Source organism: Sinohyriopsis cumingii, chromosome 18 (genome assembly GCF_028554795.1).
Source record: "Sinohyriopsis cumingii isolate HCF-2022 chromosome 18, ASM2855479v2, whole genome shotgun sequence".
NCBI classification, from domain to species: Eukaryota; Metazoa; Mollusca; class Bivalvia; order Unionida; family Unionidae; genus Sinohyriopsis; species Sinohyriopsis cumingii.
The window spans coordinates 92,289,868-92,310,482 of NC_142978.1; the positions used below are offsets into that span (position 1 = coordinate 92,289,868).

General features: G+C 34.2%; 5 non-coding genes across 5 annotated transcripts; all 5 read left to right on the forward strand.

Annotated features, from left to right (window-relative positions):
• The first annotated feature begins 8,984 nt into the window (after nucleotides 1-8,984).
• On the forward strand, nucleotides 8,985-9,056 carry Trnap-cgg (transfer RNA proline (anticodon CGG)). Its single transcript has one exon. It is a non-coding gene; the product is annotated as a tRNA-Pro (tRNA).
• A 1,766-nt stretch (nucleotides 9,057-10,822) lies between these two features.
• Nucleotides 10,823-10,894, forward strand: Trnap-agg (transfer RNA proline (anticodon AGG)). Its single transcript has one exon. It is a non-coding gene; the product is annotated as a tRNA-Pro (tRNA).
• Nucleotides 10,895-15,393: 4,499 nt separating this feature from the next.
• Trnap-agg (transfer RNA proline (anticodon AGG)) lies at nucleotides 15,394-15,465 on the forward strand. The gene has a single exon. It is a non-coding gene; the product is annotated as a tRNA-Pro (tRNA).
• Nucleotides 15,466-17,487: 2,022 nt separating this feature from the next.
• Trnas-cga (transfer RNA serine (anticodon CGA)) lies at nucleotides 17,488-17,559 on the forward strand. The gene has a single exon. It is a non-coding gene; the product is annotated as a tRNA-Ser (tRNA).
• Nucleotides 17,560-19,325: 1,766 nt separating this feature from the next.
• Nucleotides 19,326-19,397, forward strand: Trnap-agg (transfer RNA proline (anticodon AGG)). Its single transcript has one exon. It is a non-coding gene; the product is annotated as a tRNA-Pro (tRNA).
• The last annotated feature ends 1,218 nt before the right edge of the window (nucleotides 19,398-20,615 follow it).

Consider the following 20,615-nt stretch of genomic DNA (forward strand, 5'->3'; position numbering starts at 1 on the left):
GCAGAGCCGTTGGTCTTGAAGTTTTGGTCCTTTACCACGGGAGACTATATTGATCGGAGGCATGTTCACCACTGACAGCGGCACACAGGTTATACAAAATCGCACATTGAATCCCAGATTATGCATCCCAGATATCAACTTCAGTCAAAATCAGAGCTCAAAATCCAGGCCCATTGTGAAACCTCCAAATTCACACTTCCAGAATCAGACCTTCAGATTCAGACCACTCTACGGCTTAAGATAACTCCTGCAAAGTGGAATGCTCCAAAATAAAATGTGTTGCTTAATGATATTACTGTGTGACTTGACTTTAAAAATACCCTGATCATGGTGCAATCCACGGCTAGAGAATTCAAGGTAATTTATCTTCCCACTTGAAGCACTTTGCTCGTGCAGCATTGGGTGAACCGAACAGCGTATTTGGATATACCTTAAAACGTCAATAAACGACTCTCGGGGGTAACGCTGTACGGGGAAAAGAAATTTGAGGACATTTTACTTAAGGTATAATGCGTAATCATTAATTACACATACAAATTACTTGACAGTCGACTTTAAGAAAACAAATGAATCAAAGGACCTAATATGAACTAACCAAAGGCTATATATGATGAAAACAATATGGTCATTATGATTTACATATAGGAGATCCATGATATAGTTATATCAGAAAGCCTATAAACAATATAACATTAAACAGATTCATTTCATTGGAGTGAGAAACAGGCGAGCATTCCATAAACACGTGGTGAGGTCTGCAAAGACACATTAGCATGCAAAATGTTTTGTTATATAAGATAAAAGCTATGCAACATTCAACGGAAAGTTCTCTCTTCTGTTGGAACTTACACCATGTCTCTGGGAATATCACTTGACAGAAAGCAATACAAAAGCTTCAACCACCTCAATTCTAGTTGTAAAGGTAATGTTTTTGCAACTACAAGATGGTAATTCCAGCTGAAATAATGTTATACTCACTCTGAATACCTGATTGAATGACTCAATGTTTCACGCTTCCATGAAGGTAACACTCTTTTGCTTTCATTGCTAGACGAGCGGGTTTTTCCATTCGAGTCATCAATCGAAATTTCATGCGCTAAACACAACGAAATGTTATTGTATTTATAAGTCCAAAAGTAACTACACCAAATCTTTTCTATTAGTATCTTTAGTTTACGTGAGATTACAAAGTATACACGATGACAACATTGCCTTTTACAAGCGCGATTCAGTGTTTAATGGACTAATTATATGATACTGTCCATTTATATGTACATTTCCTAGTTCTGTGGAATTCCAACTTTAAAACACAAATACAGCTACTTTAATAATAACTAAAACATGACAAAAACAGAGGCTTCCGGTTATGACATCAGAAGGAAAACACGTTTGATGATCACTCCGTGAATTTTCAAGTTTTTTTTCCTTTAATAGACATTTTTGCTGTTTTAATTTGTTACAGGTACGTTGATAAGATTTGTTTGATCGCATTCATATATAAGTGAGATATATTTTGAGTGTGTGGATAACTTTATCCACCACACAAAATATTATTTTCTGTGACAATGAATACAAAGCCTGGTCGTGCTGCACGTGCAGCACAAGGAGCTGACTCACACTCTAATGACACCAGTGGAATAGCTAACAATAAGAATGGCATGTCGAGTAACATCGATAGACAGACAGGAGCTTCTCGTCGTTTTGGGAAAGAATGTACCGTGGTGATTGATGTAAAGGATGTGAAGAAAATAAAGGCAAGTGATATTGTTAGAAGTGTAGAAGAATTAACCGGAGATATGTCGGTCTATGCAGTTGTGCCCAAAGGTGCAAATTTGTATGAGGTCACACTACCGAGTAAGGAAGTAGCATATAATACCTTGTGTGGAATTGATATTGGAAGTGAACACTTTGATTGTACTCTTTTATATTCAGACACTATTATTGTGTCAATTCTTCATTTACCAGCATACATCACAGATGATGATATAAGTATGAAGCTCGGTGAATACGGAGTAGAACTTCTTTCTCCCATTCAACGCAGATATTATCCTGGAACTAGTGTAGCTGATGGGACTCGTTATGTCAAATGTAAATTTCCACAGCAGGTAAAATCTTTGCCTTACAGTCTGAAATTTCAGACTGTCAATGGTCAACAATACTTTAGAGTATTACACAATAATCAAGTTAAGGTATGTTCTAGATGTCTTGATCCGGGACATGTTATAAAAGACTGCCCTGATTTTGTATGCTACAAGTGTGGGGAGCAAGGCCATGTAGCAAAAAATTGCACAAGGCAAAGATGTGAAAGTTGTGGAAGTTTTCCTCTTATGTGTACATGCAGGATATGCGACAAATGCCACAAAGAGGCGCAAACATGTATGTGTTACAGAGAGGCCATTGCAGGCATTCATTCGCAAGTTGATGATGATATGAGGGAAGACATATTGGAGTTACAGAGTGACGAAGATGATAAAGAAGAAATTGAGAATGCAAAAAAAGATAATGAGAGTGGAGAAAGTGGGGAAGAAAAAGAAAGAATTGGAGTTGATGTGACCAATGTAGAAATAGAATCTGAGGAAGTAAACAACAATCATACAATTGGAGATGGATCGGGGACAGATTCAGATGATGACAGGAAGATGGCTGCAGACGTTGTTGAAAGATCAAACGAATCACGTACATGTCAAGAAAACGGTACTAATATCGAAAATTTCAAAGTAGTACAAAGGAGAAGGAGAAGGTTTAATCCAGTACCTAATATGAAGATGAATAGCATGCGACGAACACCTATGAAGAAATGATCAAACACTCAACATTTTTTAATACTTTCAATACACTCATCATAATCATGGCTTTAAATATTGTATCTCTAAATGTAAATGGCTTGCGTAATTTGAATAAACTAAAGTCTGTTTTAGAAATATTTAAAGAGAAAAGAGGCCATATTTTATTATTGCAAGAAACCTTTTGGGATGATGAGTTTGTTGAAAGTATTAGAGAAAATGAGATTTGGAATGGTGACATATTTTATAGTAATGCTGACAATAGGAGGGCAGGTGTTGCTGTTTTAGTAGTGAGAGAATTGAGAAATCAGGTGACACAAGAAATGATTGAAAAGGGTAGGATTTTACATCTTAAAATAGCTATTGATGATAAAGTGATTGATTTAATCAATATTTATGCTCCAAATGTTGTGAAGGAAAGGTTTAACTTTTTCATGAAGCTAAATACATATTTACATAACAGTACTAGTGATAGCACTATCCTGGCTGGTGATTTTAATACAACTTTAGCAGGTATTGATCGACATAACAAAGCCTTACATATTGATGATGTAGCAGTGCGTGAACTTTATAAAATTATTCATGATAGGAATATTACCGATTTATGGAGATCACGAAATCCTAGTACTCGTAGTTTCTCCAGAAAACAAGTTGTAATAGGCGAAATGAAGCAGAGTAGAATAGATTATTTTTTGATTTCCTCAAAATTGCACTCCAATGTGCAAAATATTTATTATGCAGATACATCCTTTAGTGATCATTCTTTTGTATACCTTAAACTAAATACCTGCAAAGTGGAAACAGGGCCCGGATTATGGATATTAAATAACAATGTTCTTTTTGAGGAAAAATATGTACAAAGAGTGAAATCAGTTCTTACCGAGGGAAAAACTGACGAAATGTATTTCAGTGAACCACTCATTTGGTGGGATAATGTAAAATACAAAATTAAAAAATTTTCCCAAGTATACTGTACAAGAAGAAATAAGGAAAGATTACACGAATACTTTACATTGCAAAATAAATTAAAATCATTTTCAGAAAAAGTCGCAAATAAAGAACCATATGACATTAACAAATATGAAGAACTAAAACATCAGCTAAGCGACTATGAAACTGATTTTTGTCGGGGTGCTATATTGAGATCTAAGGCCAAATGGGCAATTGAAAGCGATAGAAATACTAAATATTTTCTAAATCTTGAGAAATATCGACACAACAAAAATGTAATCAATGAATTGATTGATGATGATGGTGTAATTATTTCAAATACAAGCGGAATCTTAGATGAAATACATCAGTTTTATAGTCATTTATATTCTTCGGTAACTGTTGATGATAATTGTACTGATTCACTTTTAAATTTTGTAAACTGTTCTGTATCTGATGAGGATAAAGATATGTGTGATGCCATAATAACAGTTGATGAAATACATACAGCTATAAAAGGGATGGCTAAAAATAAAAGCCCCGGCCCGGACGGATTGACAGTAGAGTGGTATTGTAAATTTTATGATTGTATATATGATATTCTGTTGCACATCTTTCAGAGTGTTAAGAATGACAATATTATGTCGAGATCAATGAGATTTGGGGTTATATCACTTATTTATAAAAATAAGGGGGATAATAGAAGATTGCAAAATTGGCGTCCTATCAGTTTACTTAATGTAGATTATAAAATTTTGGCAAGGATTTTGTCTACACGTTTAAAAATGGTATTACCCAAAATTATTTCTCAAACTCAGACATGTTGTATAGTTGGGAGAGATATTGCTGATACTATAGTCACTGTAAGAGATATTATAGATATGGTTGAGAGAGACAATCTTGAGGGATATATCTTAAAAATTGATCAAGAAAAAGCGTTTGACAGAGTTTGCCACTCATATTTGATTTCTGTTTTACGAAAGTTCGGTTTTGGTGACAATTTTATTCAGTGGATAAAGATATTTTATAATGAAATTAAAAGTAGTGTTAAATGCAATGGTCATCTAACGAAACCCTTTTTAATTAAAAATTCAGTCAGACAAGGTTGTCCTATATCAGCAATGTTATATGTATTAGCAGCAGAACCCTTAGGACTCGCTATCAAAGCAAATCCCACTATCAAAGGTATTCCACTCCCACTGTCTAGTAATACAAGTAAAGTCTTTCAACATGCAGATGATACAACCTTGACATTAGCGGACACACAATCCATTAATCAATCTTTTAATGTACTTGACTTGTATTGTAAAGGATCTGGTGCAAAGGTGAACAAGGAAAAGACAGAACTTCTGTGTATTGGATCTGGTAAACTTACTGATGATTATTGCAAACAATTACAAATTCAAATGTGTGATCAAGTCATCTTAATTTTGGGAGCTTATGTTGGAAAATGTGCAAAGTTATGTGAGCAACTGAACTGGAATGATAGATTGTCTAAAATTAAAAACTTATTGCAACTGTGGTCACAGAGATATTTGACAATACAAGGAAAAGTAACAGTTGTTAATAACTTATTAGTTTCTAGAGTGTTGTACATAGTGTCAGTTCAGCCTCTTCCTGATATGATTGCTGATGAATTGAAGCAATTATTTCTCAGATTTATCTGGTCAGGAAAGTCCCATTTGGTTCACTATTATACAATAATTGGTGATAAGCGAAATGGCGGACTACAGTTAACTGATATAAAGATGAAAATGTATGCATTCAGACTTAAATTTTTAAAAAGATACTTTGATGTGAATTGCCATGCTATGTGGAAAAATACCTTTGATCACTTTTTATCTACTGTTCTGAACATGAGGTTGACCAAAGAGTTGTTTCTCATGTCTTTAAATAAGCAACAATTGAATACGCTACCTATATTTTACAGAGAAATGTTTCATGCATGGGAAAAACTTAGAAATAATATCGATACAAATATTGATGTGAGGAATGTTTTTGAACAACCTCTCTTTTTAAATCCTAATATTACATGTGCTGGTAAAACGTTGTTTTTCGCAGAATTTATAGAAGCAGGAATTGTTCGTGTTCAGGATATTACATATGAATTTGTACCTGGAATACTACCTTATAGAGCTATTCAAGAAATGATATACAAATCAAATTCTGAGATCAAAACAGATAAGATAAAAAAAGACTATAATTGCATAATAGAAAGTATACCATTAGGCTGGAGAAATATTGTTGCAACAGAGTCAAAACCCACTGTAACCAATGGGAGAAATAATATGTTTCTCAGAGTTGATACAAAATTATATGACCTCTGTTTATGTACAACACAACTATTTTACAAGCTTTTATGTACGTTGATTTTTCAAGAACCAGCTTCTGTTTCCTTTTGGAGTAAGATATTTAGTTTGGAAAAGCATAAATACTGGAAATTGATACACCTACCTTTCAAGACCCCAGATTGTATAGATTTGGATTACAGAATAATGCACAATCGAATATTTACAAAAGAGAGACTAAAATACTATGGCAAAATTGATAATGACTTATGTCCAGTGTGCCAGTTGGAAACAGAGGATTTATTTCACATGTTTTTGAAATGTCCTGAATTAAGCTCTTTTAAGAATTATATTGTATATATATTTGAGATTCTTTTTAAAAATTGTAGAGTTGGTGTTCTCAATAGCACTTCTTTTGAACAAATGCTCATGATAGGATATAACAAAGAAACAAAATCAGTAAATAGTTATTTTTTGAACTACATTCTGAGCATTGCTCGATTGTGCATTTACAAAATAAGAAACATTATGTCTTTATTAGGGAAACAAATAGACATCGAAAGATTGTTCCAATATTTGACTAGAAAATATATATTATATGCGTATCAACATTACAAAGACAAAAATCAGACTTTGATTACGAAGTATTTTGTAAAAGATAATCCTTTAATGAGAATAGAAGAGGATAAAGTGTTTATTACATTGTAGAATCATTGTTTTGTACTATAGCATAACAAAAAATTTTTAGAATCATTGTTCTGTAATATAGCTTAACAAAATACTATTGTAGAATCATTGTTTTGTAATATAGCATTACAAACTACTATGTACATACTGACTGTATATTTTTAACTTATATACTGTACAAAGCTTTTTTTAAATAAAGAAAAAAAAAAAAAAAAAAAAAAAAAAGATTCTCGCTTAGGGTGCGAGAGGTCCCGGGTTCAAATCCCGGACGAGCCCAACATTTTATCATGTTTTAATTTGCCCACTTTGTCGCCATCGATAATATCCTACTTTACTAAAACTTATTAAGCCCACATTTTGTTTTAATTCCTTTAAAGAGCAAAAGCGTCTAACAGCCAAGCCAGATAAGCAATGAAATATACATTTCTTCACTAAGCTCTGAATAACACCTGTACACAATGACAATCTGATATTGATAACAAAGACTTGTCAATGTGGTGTCATCGTAAATTATCTGACTACATATATGGTATATTATTGCACATTTTTCAGTGGAAAGTAATTATGTGAATACGAGTTGTTGGTATGCCAATTTTGTTTTATATAAAATCAAGGGTGCCAAAATACGCTTGAGAAATCAGCGTCCTCAATGTAGCTATAGCGGTTCTTATAATCATGTCTGCAAGCTAATATTCGTCAAAAGACATTTACAATTTCATACAGGAGATATATAGACATTTCAATTTATCATGCTTTACAAATGGTATGACCATGGCCAACAACAAGAGTAAACAGATACATTTCTAATCTATCTACGGTGCACAATTGTATCCCATGTATAACGATATAAGCATGGAAATGTAAAAAAGGATTATCAGTGCTAATACTAAACGAATTAAATATATGAAGACCTATCCGAGATGATGCTACACGTCTCTTCTTCCAAATATCTACAGCAATCATAGCCAAAATCACGCCTACAAATCTAGACCAAGAGTGTTTAATAAAAGTCGTTAGGCACGTGGTAAAGATTATTTACACACATTGTCATGCGAAACCTTTTGGTGCATATAACAGCAGTGCACCATTCAAAGCATCGATTATCTCTTCTGTTCCATTTGATACCATGCCTCTGGGACGTTGAATCGACAGCAATGAAAATGCGTCAGCCGCCATAATTCTAGTTGGAGAGTTCATTCTTTGACACTACTCGAAGGTTAATTCCAGCTTAGATATTTTTTTATACTCCAAATACCGGAAGGAATGACTCAAGGTTTTACATTTCCATGAAGGCAACACTCAGTTTCACTGATTGCAAGAGAAGCTGGCTTTTTCTTCCGAGTTATCTATAGGAATTCCATGCGCTAAACAACAGTGATGTGATGCGATTTTGATTTTGAACGTAGCTTTAACAGTTTTTCAGTCATATCGCTTCGATACCTGCAATGTGCCACTTTATAGTGATGTCTAGCACTGGGGCATCATGCCGCAGACATGTATTATGATATCCCACCCAGTCACATTATCCTAACACCAGGCCGACCAGTCCTAACACTAACCTCTTAATGCTGAGCGCCAAAAGAGGCATCTGGTAGTACCATTTGTGTAAGTACTCCATGTACTATTTGAATACAGTAGTTAAAGAACCCCAAAGCTGAATTAGAAGTATTAACATATATTGTTATGCATCTCTTTATTGAATTGGGATAAAGGGATGGTATTATTATTGTGTTGAAAAAATATGCTAAAGATAATAATTCATTTCTTAATTGTTATGACGAAAATATATTTATTTGTTCAAGTGTATAGTTGGTCCTAATAATTTATATGAATCGGTAATGATGAAAGCATTTCCTGTTTGTCGAATTAAACGGATATATTCATACGTCTTAAAATGGCTATATTTTGGTAGCTGACCCTGATGAAACAGAAAATCTACACAATGCTCACAATGGTTACTGACTAGTTCCTGAACGTTAACTGCTAAGAAGGAATGTCTAAGCAACTTTTAAAAAGAACAGTAAACGAACTAGTGTTTTAACAGTATAAAGCTGGGATGGTGTTGTATTTAGCGAAGACACATTTTGTGGACTTTACGTAAGTGGTTTTTTGACACTTATCATATGTCAATGTCATTTATATATTCTGCCACGCTGTATCATAAAACTTGACCGTAAGCTAGCAAAACCATACAGTAATGACAAAATCCACTGAGGTATGCTGCATTAAATGTTTAGCCAACACTATTAAACTTGTCATACAGGCAATTATCGGAACAGATATAATTTTTAACTGCGGCTCGTTGGTCTAGGGGTATGATTCTCGCTTCGGGTGCGAGAGGTCCCGGGTTCAAATCCCGGACGAGCCCAAAATTTTATTATGTTTCACGTCGCCCACTTTGTCTCTATCGTTACTATAATGCCGAATCTTTCTTCACTTTTTTCTAAACTATTCATTTTAATTGTTTCAAATAGCACAAAACATCTCACCGCTAAACCTGGTCACATGCACTAATAAATATATGTAACTAAAAGTATATATCTACACAAAGGTCTGATTAACATTTGTGTACAATGACATATTGACAAAAATATTAGTGCAAGACAAATGTGTGCCTAAAGAGTGACAGGTGTATTCGACAGCATAAATCGTTGGTCAAAGGAACTAGTTATATCTTTGGGTATCATAACTCTCGTTCAGCATGTAATTCAGTAACAGGAAGGTCTAAACATTAGACACCTGGCCTGCACTAATGACAACGAAATAGCATCGTAAATATTGTGACTGAATGTGTGATATTTGGTCACACATTTTCAATACAAAGAATTATGTGAATGTGACTTGGTGCTATATCAGTTATTTATAAAAGAAAACGAGGCGATATTCGCATGAAAAATTAGCGTCCTCTTTGTATTTCTATACGATAGTACAACCAAACCTGTAAACAAATATTCTACAAAAATGACACTAAGAACTATATACACAAGGTATATTGAAAATTAAATCTCATCGAACTTTGCTGATGACATGATCAAGGCCATCATCAAGAGCACACATAGAAATGATGATTGGTATAACAGCTATAAAACGAGAAGGTACTCATTTCTTATCTCTGTGCGACGCACGATTTTATCCCATGTATGATGGTTTTAGTTCTAAAGATGTCCATTTTCTATAGCTGTCAGAATTGTAATATAGATAAGCAGATTAGCTTGCGCATGTCACGTGTAAGTCTAGACAAGTGAAAACAGCAATGACCAATTCGATAATCAATAGTATGTATCTTTCATCTAATAACGTCATATCTACATGATGATATTCAGATTAAATAATATCAAAGAAAGTAGAAATTGAACAATTTGTTACATTGTTTCGATGAGATAATACATCACATTAATCAGTCGAGTAATATTGCCTTTCAACACCAATTACTACATAGTCGTTGAAACACCTATATTCTTCAATGAGTGTTCCCAAAACTTAACAGAAATTTCAACAATCTGGAACACACAAAAACAATTGGATGCAGATCTTTCTGTTTCTCTTATGGCGCTAAATAAGTTGTAGTAGATTTTGTTGTTATCGAATAATGGTTTTCAGACATCGTAGCGATATGCCTGAAAAATTCATAACATTGAAGTAATGTATTATTGACCAGTATCCACCATAACTAAATATCACTTCGCATTAAATTGCAAAGACTATTCGTTGCTGTAAGCCGAAGGATGGAAACAAAATGCAAAGAATGCGTGACATAATTCTGCTCATCGTGAAATATAGTATACATGTAATGCATTGAACATGTAAAGCTTTATCATTTGATTTATATATTCTGTTTATCAATGTTTCAAAAGTCTGTTTCAGTATTTTGATGCAATTTAATCTTTAAATACTATTACAAAATGTCCTTTATCATACATCTGATCGTCACTGATAAGTTCAGTTTTAGCACATTTCACAAGCGTTATCTTGTCAGTCGTCATTACCCAACGTCATCTATGGATTTTGCAACGCTGTATCATAAAACATGAAAGTAACTTGGTGCAGGTATACATCAATGATAAAAAGATGGAGATATGCTGCATTATACTATACAACTTCCATCATTAATCTTCACATTCTCTTTTTCGACACGGCTCGTTGGTCTAGGGGTATGATTCTCGCTTAGGATGCGAGAGGTCCCGGGTTCAAATCCCGGACGAGCCCAACGTTTTTAATCATGTTTCTACTTCGTCCACTTTGTCTCGATGTTTGCAAATATTCTTCAAGAGACATTAAACAATATATATGAGATTGATGGATATTTCAATCGTATTTGACTTTACATATGACATGAATGTGACCAACATAAAGAGTACACAATGTGATAACTGATAGAGCATTACAAAACGAGAACGAGTTCATATCTAATGTATCCACGATGCATGATTTTATCCATTGTATGATGCTATAAACAAGAAAATATAACAAGGGATCATCAGTCCTAATATATACTTAAGGAATTATATATATATATATATATATATATATATATATATATATATAGATATAGATATAGATATAGATAAAGATATAGATATATAATTGTTTGTGTGAGTGTGATTTGAATTTTTAACGTAGCTTTAACAATCTTTTGAGTCATATCGCTACGATGTCCGCAGTGATGTCTTGCACCGGGGCATCATGACACAGACATGTAGCATGATGTCCCACTCAGTCACATTATCCTGAAACAAGGTCAACCAGTCCTATATCTAACCTCTTAATGCTGAGCGACTAGCGATTTATGCCGATAAATCAGTCTTTCACCCGTGATGATGCTGATTCTCTGATGAGGGGCTGATACCACAACATCGTCCATCAGTATCAACACAGATTTGTGGTGTTGATTTATCGGACTATTTGCGAGGCAGCTGTTAATACCATTTTTATGTCCTTTGTACGACTCGCCCGTGAATTGAAACTCCAACCTCCCGCATCCGAGGCGGACGCTCAAACCACTAGCCCACCGGAGCGGTCCAACACGGTAAAGAAACTTATTGCAATAGCAAAATGTGTACTGCTTTTAGGGATTCTATTATAAGCCGTCGAAATCAAAACATTAAAGAAACTTCGATTAAAGCCTTCAACTTAATTGATCTCTTATTCGTTGTTTTTTGATAATTTGTAGACTGTTAAACAAAATTAAAAGAACTACATTTTGAAAACAAATAATTCAAGGTATTAGTATACGGCTTGATTGTGTTCACTTTCGAAAGAACACAATATTGAAGCAAGTAAAACTGAACAGTACACTTTATAGTCAAATTTCTTTTCACATTAGATTGCGAAGACAATGTGTAGCTGTAAGCCGGTGGATAGGAAATTACGTCATAGTATAGATGCGTGAAAATTGTGCAGACTTTAAAGTACAATATACAGGTAAGGCATTGAAACAATACGCAATAACCATTTGACTTGTTTATTCTCTTTATCAATTCTTTTACAATTATTTTTGTCCAGCCATTGCGCGCGCATTTTAATTTTACCTTAATTGTAAGAAATATTCTTAAATCTCTGAATGTCACTAAGTTTATTTTGGGCACTTTTCATAAGTGAGTTGTTGTCATTTATAATCAGTCAATGTTATGTATAGATTTGGCCACGAAGTATCATAAATCATGAATGTAACCAAGTAAACACATACATCATTGATAAATCAATCGAGTTATGCTGCATTAAAATGTACACCTTACAAAATTAAACTTGATACGCATGTTATTATCGGAAAAATCTTATTTTCAACACGGCTTGTTGATATAGGGGTGTTATTCTTGCATAGGGAGCGAGAAGTCCCGAACGAGCGCAACAGTTTAGCATGTGTTATGCTGCCCAATTTGTGGTGATCGATACAATAATGTTGAATTTTTCTTCACTTTAAATTTCTAAACTCACTATCTGTTTAATTGCTTCAAGGAGCACAAACGTCTAACAGCTAGGCTAGTCTCTGCATGAATTAAATATATGTAATGAAATATATATTTATACACTAAGTTCGATCAACACCTGTGTACAATGGCAGATTGATGATAAATGTATAATCATTACATACATGTCCTTCCCTAATTGACTATGAAACGGCATCGTAAATTATGTGACAACGTATGCGATTTTGCTTCACACTTTTAAGTACAAAGAATCATGTGACTGAGTTGGTGTTATTCCACTTATTTATAAGAACAAGGTTGACAACATACGCTTGAAAACTTAGCGTCCTCAGTGTAGATACAGAAGATAGCTTAAACAATCCTACAAGCAAAAAGATCTTTAAAACTATATTCACTTTACAGATGAAATGACCATGGTCAACATCAAAAGTACACAGACAAGATGATAACTGATTTAATGTATACAAAACGAGTTCATTCCTAATCTAAATACGATGAACAATTTTATGTCATGCATGATAATATAAACAACTTTAAAAAGGGACTATGAATGCTAATAGATAATTAAATAGATAATCTCTTCTTTTCCAAATGAAACCAAACCTCTAGGACGTTGTATCGACAGGAAGTAATGAACATGCTTCAGTCACCTAAATTACAGTTTAATAAGTAATCTTTTTGCAACTACTGGAAGGATAATTCTAGCCAAAATATTTTTTATCTACTCTGTCCGAGAGAGTGACTCACGTTTCCATAAAGGTTACATTCTTTTGCTTTCATTACAAGATGAGCTGAGCTTTTCTTGCGAGTCATCTATCGAAATTCCATGCGGTAATCCAAACAAAATAGCATTGTATTTCAAAGTCCAAGAGGAAACACATCGAGTCTTTTCAATTAGCTTCTTTATTTTCAGAGAGATCGTAGCAAAATACAAACGCTGGCAATCTTGTCTTTGAAAAGTGCGTTCCGATTTCCCACCGTTCTGAGTCCAAACTAATGGCCCGACACGCCCATTCTGTCTAGAATCCATCAAAAACCTCCTTAGACACTGCAGAGCCGTTGGTCTTGAAGTTTTGGTCCTTTACCACGGGAGACTATATTGATCGGAGGCATGTTCACCACTGACAGCGGCACACAGGTTATACAAAATCGCACATTGAATCCCAGATTATGCATCCCAGATATCAACTTCAGTCAAAATCAGAGCTCAAAATCCAGGCCCATTGTGAAACCTCCAAATTCACACTTCCAGAATCAGACCTTCAGATTCAGACCACTCTACAGCTTAAGATAACTCCTGCAAAGTGGAATGCTCCAAAATAAAATGTGTTGCTTAATGATATTACTGTGTGACTTGACTTTAAAAATACCCTGATCATGGTGCAATCCACGGCTAGAGAATTCAAGGTAATTTATCTTCCCACTTGAAGCACTTTGCTCGTGCAGCATTGGGTGAACCGAACAGCGTATTTGGATATACCTTAAAACGTCAATAAACGACACTCGGGGGTAACGCTGTACGGGGAAAAGAAATTTGAGGACATTTTACTTAAGGTATAATGCGTAATCATTAATTACACATACCAATTACTTGACAGTCGACTTTAAGAAAACAAATGAATCAAAGGACCTAATATGAACTAACCAAAGGCTATATATGATGAAAACAATATGGTCATTATGATTTACATATAGGAGATCCATGATATATTTATATCAGAAAGCCTATAAATAATATAACATTAAACTGATTCATTTCATTAGAGTGAGAAACAGGCGAGCATTCCACAAACACGTGGTGAGGTCTGCAGAGACACATTAGCATGCAAAATGTTTTGTTATATAAGATAAAAGCTATGCAACATTCAACGGAAAGTTCTCTCTTCTGTTGGAACTTACACCATGTCTCTGGGAATATCACTTGACAGAAAGCAATACAAAAGCTTCAACCACCTCAATTCTGGTTGTTAAGGTAATGTTTTTGCAACTACAAGATGGTAATTCCAGCTGAAATAATGTTATACTCACTCTGAATACCTGATTGAATGACTCAATGTTTCAGGCTTCCATGAAGGTAACACTCTTTTGCCTTCATTGCTAGACGAGCGGGTTTTTCCATTCGAGTCATCAATCGAAATTTCATGCGCTAAACACAACGAAATGTTATTGTATTTATAAGTCCAAAAGTAACTACACCAAATCTTTTCTATTAGTATCTTTAGTTTACGTGAGATTACAAAGTATACACGATGACAACATTGCCTTTTACAAGCGCGATTCAGTGTTTAATGGACTAATTATATGATACTGTCCATTTATATGTACATTTCCTAGTTCTGTGGAATTCCAACTTTAAAACACAAATACAGCTACTTTGATAATAACTAAAACATGACAAAAACAAAAATACCAAAGAAACCTGGAAACAAATTTTGTTGCAATAACAACAAATGGCTATTGCTATCAGGGAATTCTATTTTAGAAGCGGTTACAATGAAAACATTAAAGAAAATCTAATATGGGCATGTACCATTCAAATGTAACTTCGATGATCACCGATAAATTCAGTTTGAGCTCTTTTATAAACGTTATCTTGTCAATCGTCATTTACTCAATGTCATTCATAGATTTTGCGACGCTGGATCATACACATGAACGTAACCTGGTGAAGGCATACAGCAATAATAAATAAAGCGAGGTATGCATCATTACAACGTACAACATCCATCTTTAAACTTGACATTCATACAATTATCGGAACAGACATTTCATCATCACGGCTCGTTGGTCTAGGGGTATGATTCTCGCTTAGGGTGCGAGAGGTCCCGGGTTCAAATCCCGGACGAGCCCAACATTTTATCATGTTTTAATTTGCCCACTTTGTCGCCATCGATAATATCCTACTTTACTAAAACTTATTAAGCCCACATTTTGTTTAAATTCCTTTAAAGAGCAAAAGCGTCTAACAGCCAAGCCAGATAAGCAATGAAATATACATTTCTTCACTAAGCTCTGAGTAACACCTGTACACAATGACAATCTGATATTGATAACAAAGACTTGTCAATGTAGTGTCATCGTAAATTATCTGACTACATATATGGTATATTATTGCACATTTTTCAGTGGAAAGTAATTATGTGAATACGAGTTGTTGGTATACCAATTTTGTTTTATATAAAATCAAGGGTGCCAAAATACGCTTGAAAAATCAGCGTCCTCAATGTAGCTATAGCGGTTCTTACAATCATGTCTGCAAGCTAATATTCGTCAAAAGACATTGAAAATTTCATACAGGAGATATATAGACATTTCAATTTATCATGCTTTACAAATGGTATGACCATGGCCAACAACAAGAGTAAACAGATACATTTCTAATCTATCTACGGTGCACAATTGTATCCCATGTATAACGATATAAGCATGGAAATGTAAAAAAGGATTATCAGTGCTAATACTAAACGAATTAAATATATGAAGACCTATCCGAGATGATGCTACACGTCTCTTCTTCCAAATATCTACAGCAATCATAGCCAAAATCACGCCTACAAATCTAGACCAAGAGTGTTTAATAAAAGTCGTTAGGCACGTGGTAAAGATTATTTACACACATTGTCATGCGAAACCTTTTGGTGCATATAACAGCAGTGCACCATTCAAAGCATCGATTATCTCTTCTGTTCCATTTGATACCATGCCTCTGGGACGTTGAATCGACAGCAATGAAAATGCGTCAGCCGCCATAATTTCTAGTTGGAGAGTTCATTCTTTGACACTACTCGAAGGTTAATTCCAGCTTAGATATTTTTTTATACTCCAAATACCGGAAGGAATGACTCAAGGTTTTACATTTCCATGAAGGCAACACTCAGTTTCATTGATTGCAAGAGAAGCTGGCTTTTTCTTCCGAGTTATCTATAGGAATTCCATGCGCTAAACAACAGTGATGTGATGCGATTTTGATTTTGAACGTAGCTTTAACAGTTTTTCAGTCATATCGCTTCGATGCCTGCAATGTGCCACTTTATAGTGATGTCTAGCAGTGGGGCATCATGCCGCAGACATGTATTATGATATCCCACCCAGTCACATTATCCTAACACCAGGCCGACCATTCCAAACACTAACCTCTTAATGCTGAGCGCCAAAAGAGGCATCTGGTAGTACCATTTGTGTAAGTACTCCATGTATTATTTGAATACAGTAGTTAAAGAACCCCAAAGCTGAATTAGAAGTATTAACATATATTGTTATGCATCTCTTTATTGAATTGGGATAAAGGGATGGTATTATTATTGTGTTGAAAAAATATGCTAAAGATAATAATTCATTTCTTAATTGTTATGACGAAAATATATTTATTTGTTCAAGTGTATAGTTGGTCCTAATAATTTATATGAATCGGCTATGATGAAAGCATTTCCTGTTGGTCGAATTAAACGGATATATTCATACGTCTTAAAATGGCTATATTTTGGTAGCTGACCCTGATGAAACAGAAAATCTACACAATACTCACAATGGTTACTGACTAGTTCCTGAACGTTAACTGCTAAGAAGGAATGTCTAAGCAACTTTTAAAAAAGAACAGTAAACGAACTAGTGTTTTAACAGTATGAAGCTGGGATGGTGTTGTATTTAGCGAAGACACATTTTGTGGACTTTTCGTAAGTGGTTTTTTGACACTTATCATATGTCAATGTCATTTATATATTCTGCCACGCTGTATCATAAAACTTGACCGTAAGCTAGCAAAACCATACAGTAATGACAAAATCCACTGAGGTATGCTGCATTAAATGTTTAGCCAACACTATTAAACTTGTCATACAGGCAATTATCGGAATAGATATAATTTTTAACTACGGCTCGTTGGTCTAGGGGTATGATTCTCGCTTCGAGTGCGAGAGGTCCCGGGTTCGAATCCCGGACGAGCCCAATATTTTATTATGTTTCACGTCGCCCACTTTGTCTCTATCGTTACTATAATGCCGAATCTTTCTTCACTTTTTTCTTAACTATTCATTTTAATTGTTTCAAATAGCACAAAACATCTCACCGCTAAACCTGGTCACATGCACTAATAAATATATGTAACTAAAAGTATATATCTACACAAAGGTCTGATTAACATTTGTGTACAATGACATATTGACAAAAACATCAGTGCAAGACAAATGTGTGCCTAAAGAGTGACAGGTGTATTCGACAGCATAAATCGTTGGTCAAAGGAACTAGTTATATCTTTGGGTATCATAACTCTCGTTCAGCATGTAATTCAGTAACAGGAAGGTCTAAACATTAGACACCTGGCCTGCACTAATGACAACGAAATAGAATCGTAAATATTGTGACTGAATGTGTGATATTTGGTCACACATTTTCAATACAAAGAATTATGTGAATGTGACTTGGTGCTATATCAGTTATTTATAAAAGAAAACGAGACGATATTCGCATGAAAAATTAGCGTCCTCTTTGTATTTATATACGATAGTACAACCAAACCTGTAAACAAATATTCTACAAAAATGACATTAAGAACTATATACACAAGGTATATTGAAAATTAAATCTCATCGAACTTTGCTGATGACATGATCAAGGCCATCATCAAGAGCACACATAGAAATGATGATTGGTATAACAGCTATAAAACGAGAAGGTACTCATTTCTTATCTCTGTGCGACGCACGATTTTATCCCATGTATGATGGTTTTAGTTCTAAAGATGTCCATTTTCTATAGCTGTCAGAATTGTAATATAGATAAGCAGATTAGCTTGCGCATGTCACGTGTAAGTCTAGACAAGTGAAAACAGCAATGACCAATTCGATAATCAATAGTATGTATCTTTCATCTAATAACGTCATATCTACATGATGATATTCAGATTAAATAATATCAAAGAAAGTAGAAATTGAACAATTTGTTACATTGTTTCGATGAGATAATACATCACATTAATCAGTCGAGTAATATTGCCTTTCAACACCAATTACTACATAGTCGTTGAAACACCTATATTCTTCAATGAGTGTTCCCAAAACTTAACAGAAAGTTCAACAATCTGGAACACACAAAAACAATTGGATGCAGATCTTTCTGTTTCTCTTATGGCGCTAAATAAGTTGTAGTAGATTTTGTTGTTATCGAATAATGGTTTTCAGACATCGTAGCGATATGCCTGAAAAATTCATAACATTGAAGTAATGTATTATTGACCAGTATCCACCATAACTAAATATCACTTCGCATTAAATTGCAAAGACTATTCGTTGCTGTAAGCCGAAGGATGGAAACAAAATACAAAGAATGCGTGACATAATTCTGCTCATCGTGAAATATAGTATACATGTAATGCATTGAACATGTAAAGCTTTATCATTTGATTTATATATTCTGTTTATCAATGTTTCAAAAGTCTGTTTCAGTATTTTGATGCAATTTAATCTTTAAATACTATTACAAAATGTCCTTTATCATACATCTGATCGTCACTGATAAGTTCAGTTTTAGCACATTTCACAAGCGTTATCTTGTCAGTCGTCATTACCCAACGTCATCTATGGATTTTGCAACGCTGTATCATAAAACATGAAAGTAACTTGGTGCAGGTATACATCAATGATAAAAAGATGGAGATATGCTGCATTATACTATACAACTTCCATCATTAATCTTCACATTCTCTTTTTCGACACGGCTCGTTGGTCTAGGGGTATGATTCTCGCTTAGGATGCGAGAGGTCCCGGGTTCAAATCCCGGACGAGCCCAACGTTTTTAATCATGTTTCTACTTCGTCCACTTTGTCTCGATGTTTGCAAATATTCTTCAAGAGACATTAAACAATATATATGAGATTGATGGATATTTCAATCGTATTTGACTTTACATATGACATGAATGTGACCAACATAAAGAGTACACAATGTGATAACTGATAGAGCATTACAAAACGAGAACGAGTTCATATCTAATGTATCCACGATGCATGATTTTATCCATTGTATGATGCTATAAACAAGAGAATATAACAAGGGATCATCAGTCCTAATCTATACTTAATTAATTATATATATATATATATATAGATATATATATATATATATATATATATATATATATATATATATATATATATATAGATATATAGATATATATATATATATATATATATATATATATATATATATATATATATATATATATATAGATATATATATAGATATATATATAGATATATATATATAATTGTGAGTGTGATTTGAATTTTTAACGTAGCTTTAACAATCTTTTGAGTCATATCGCTACGATGTCCGCAGTGATGTCTAGCACCGGGGCATCATGACACAGACATGTAGCATGATGTCCCACTCAGTCACATTATCCTGAAACAAGGTCAACCAGTCCTATATCTAACCTCTTAATGCTGAGCGACTAGCGATTTATGCCGATAAATCAGTCTTTCACCCGTGATGATGCTGATTCTCTGATGAGGGGCTGATACCACAACATCGTCCATCAGTATCAACACAGATTTGTGGTGTTGATTTATCGGACTATTTGCGAGGCAGCTGTTAATACCATTTTTATGTCCTTTGTACGACTCGCCCGTGAATTGAAACTCCAACCTCCCGCATCCGAGGCGGACGCTCAAACCACTAGCCCACCGGAGCGGTCCAACACGGTAAAGAAACTTATTGCAATAGCAAAATGTGTACTGCTTTTAGGGATTCTATTATAAGCCGTCGAAATCAAAACATTAAAGAAACTTCGATTAAAGCCTTCAACTTAATTGATCTCTTATTCGTTGTTTTTTGATAATTTGTAGACTGTTAAACAAAATTAAAAGAACTACATTTTGAAAACAAATAATTCAAGGTATTAGTATACGGCTTGATTGTGTTCACTTTCGAAAGAACACAATATTGAAGCAAGTAAAACTGAACAGTACACTTTATAGTCAAATTTCTTTTCACATTAGATTGCGA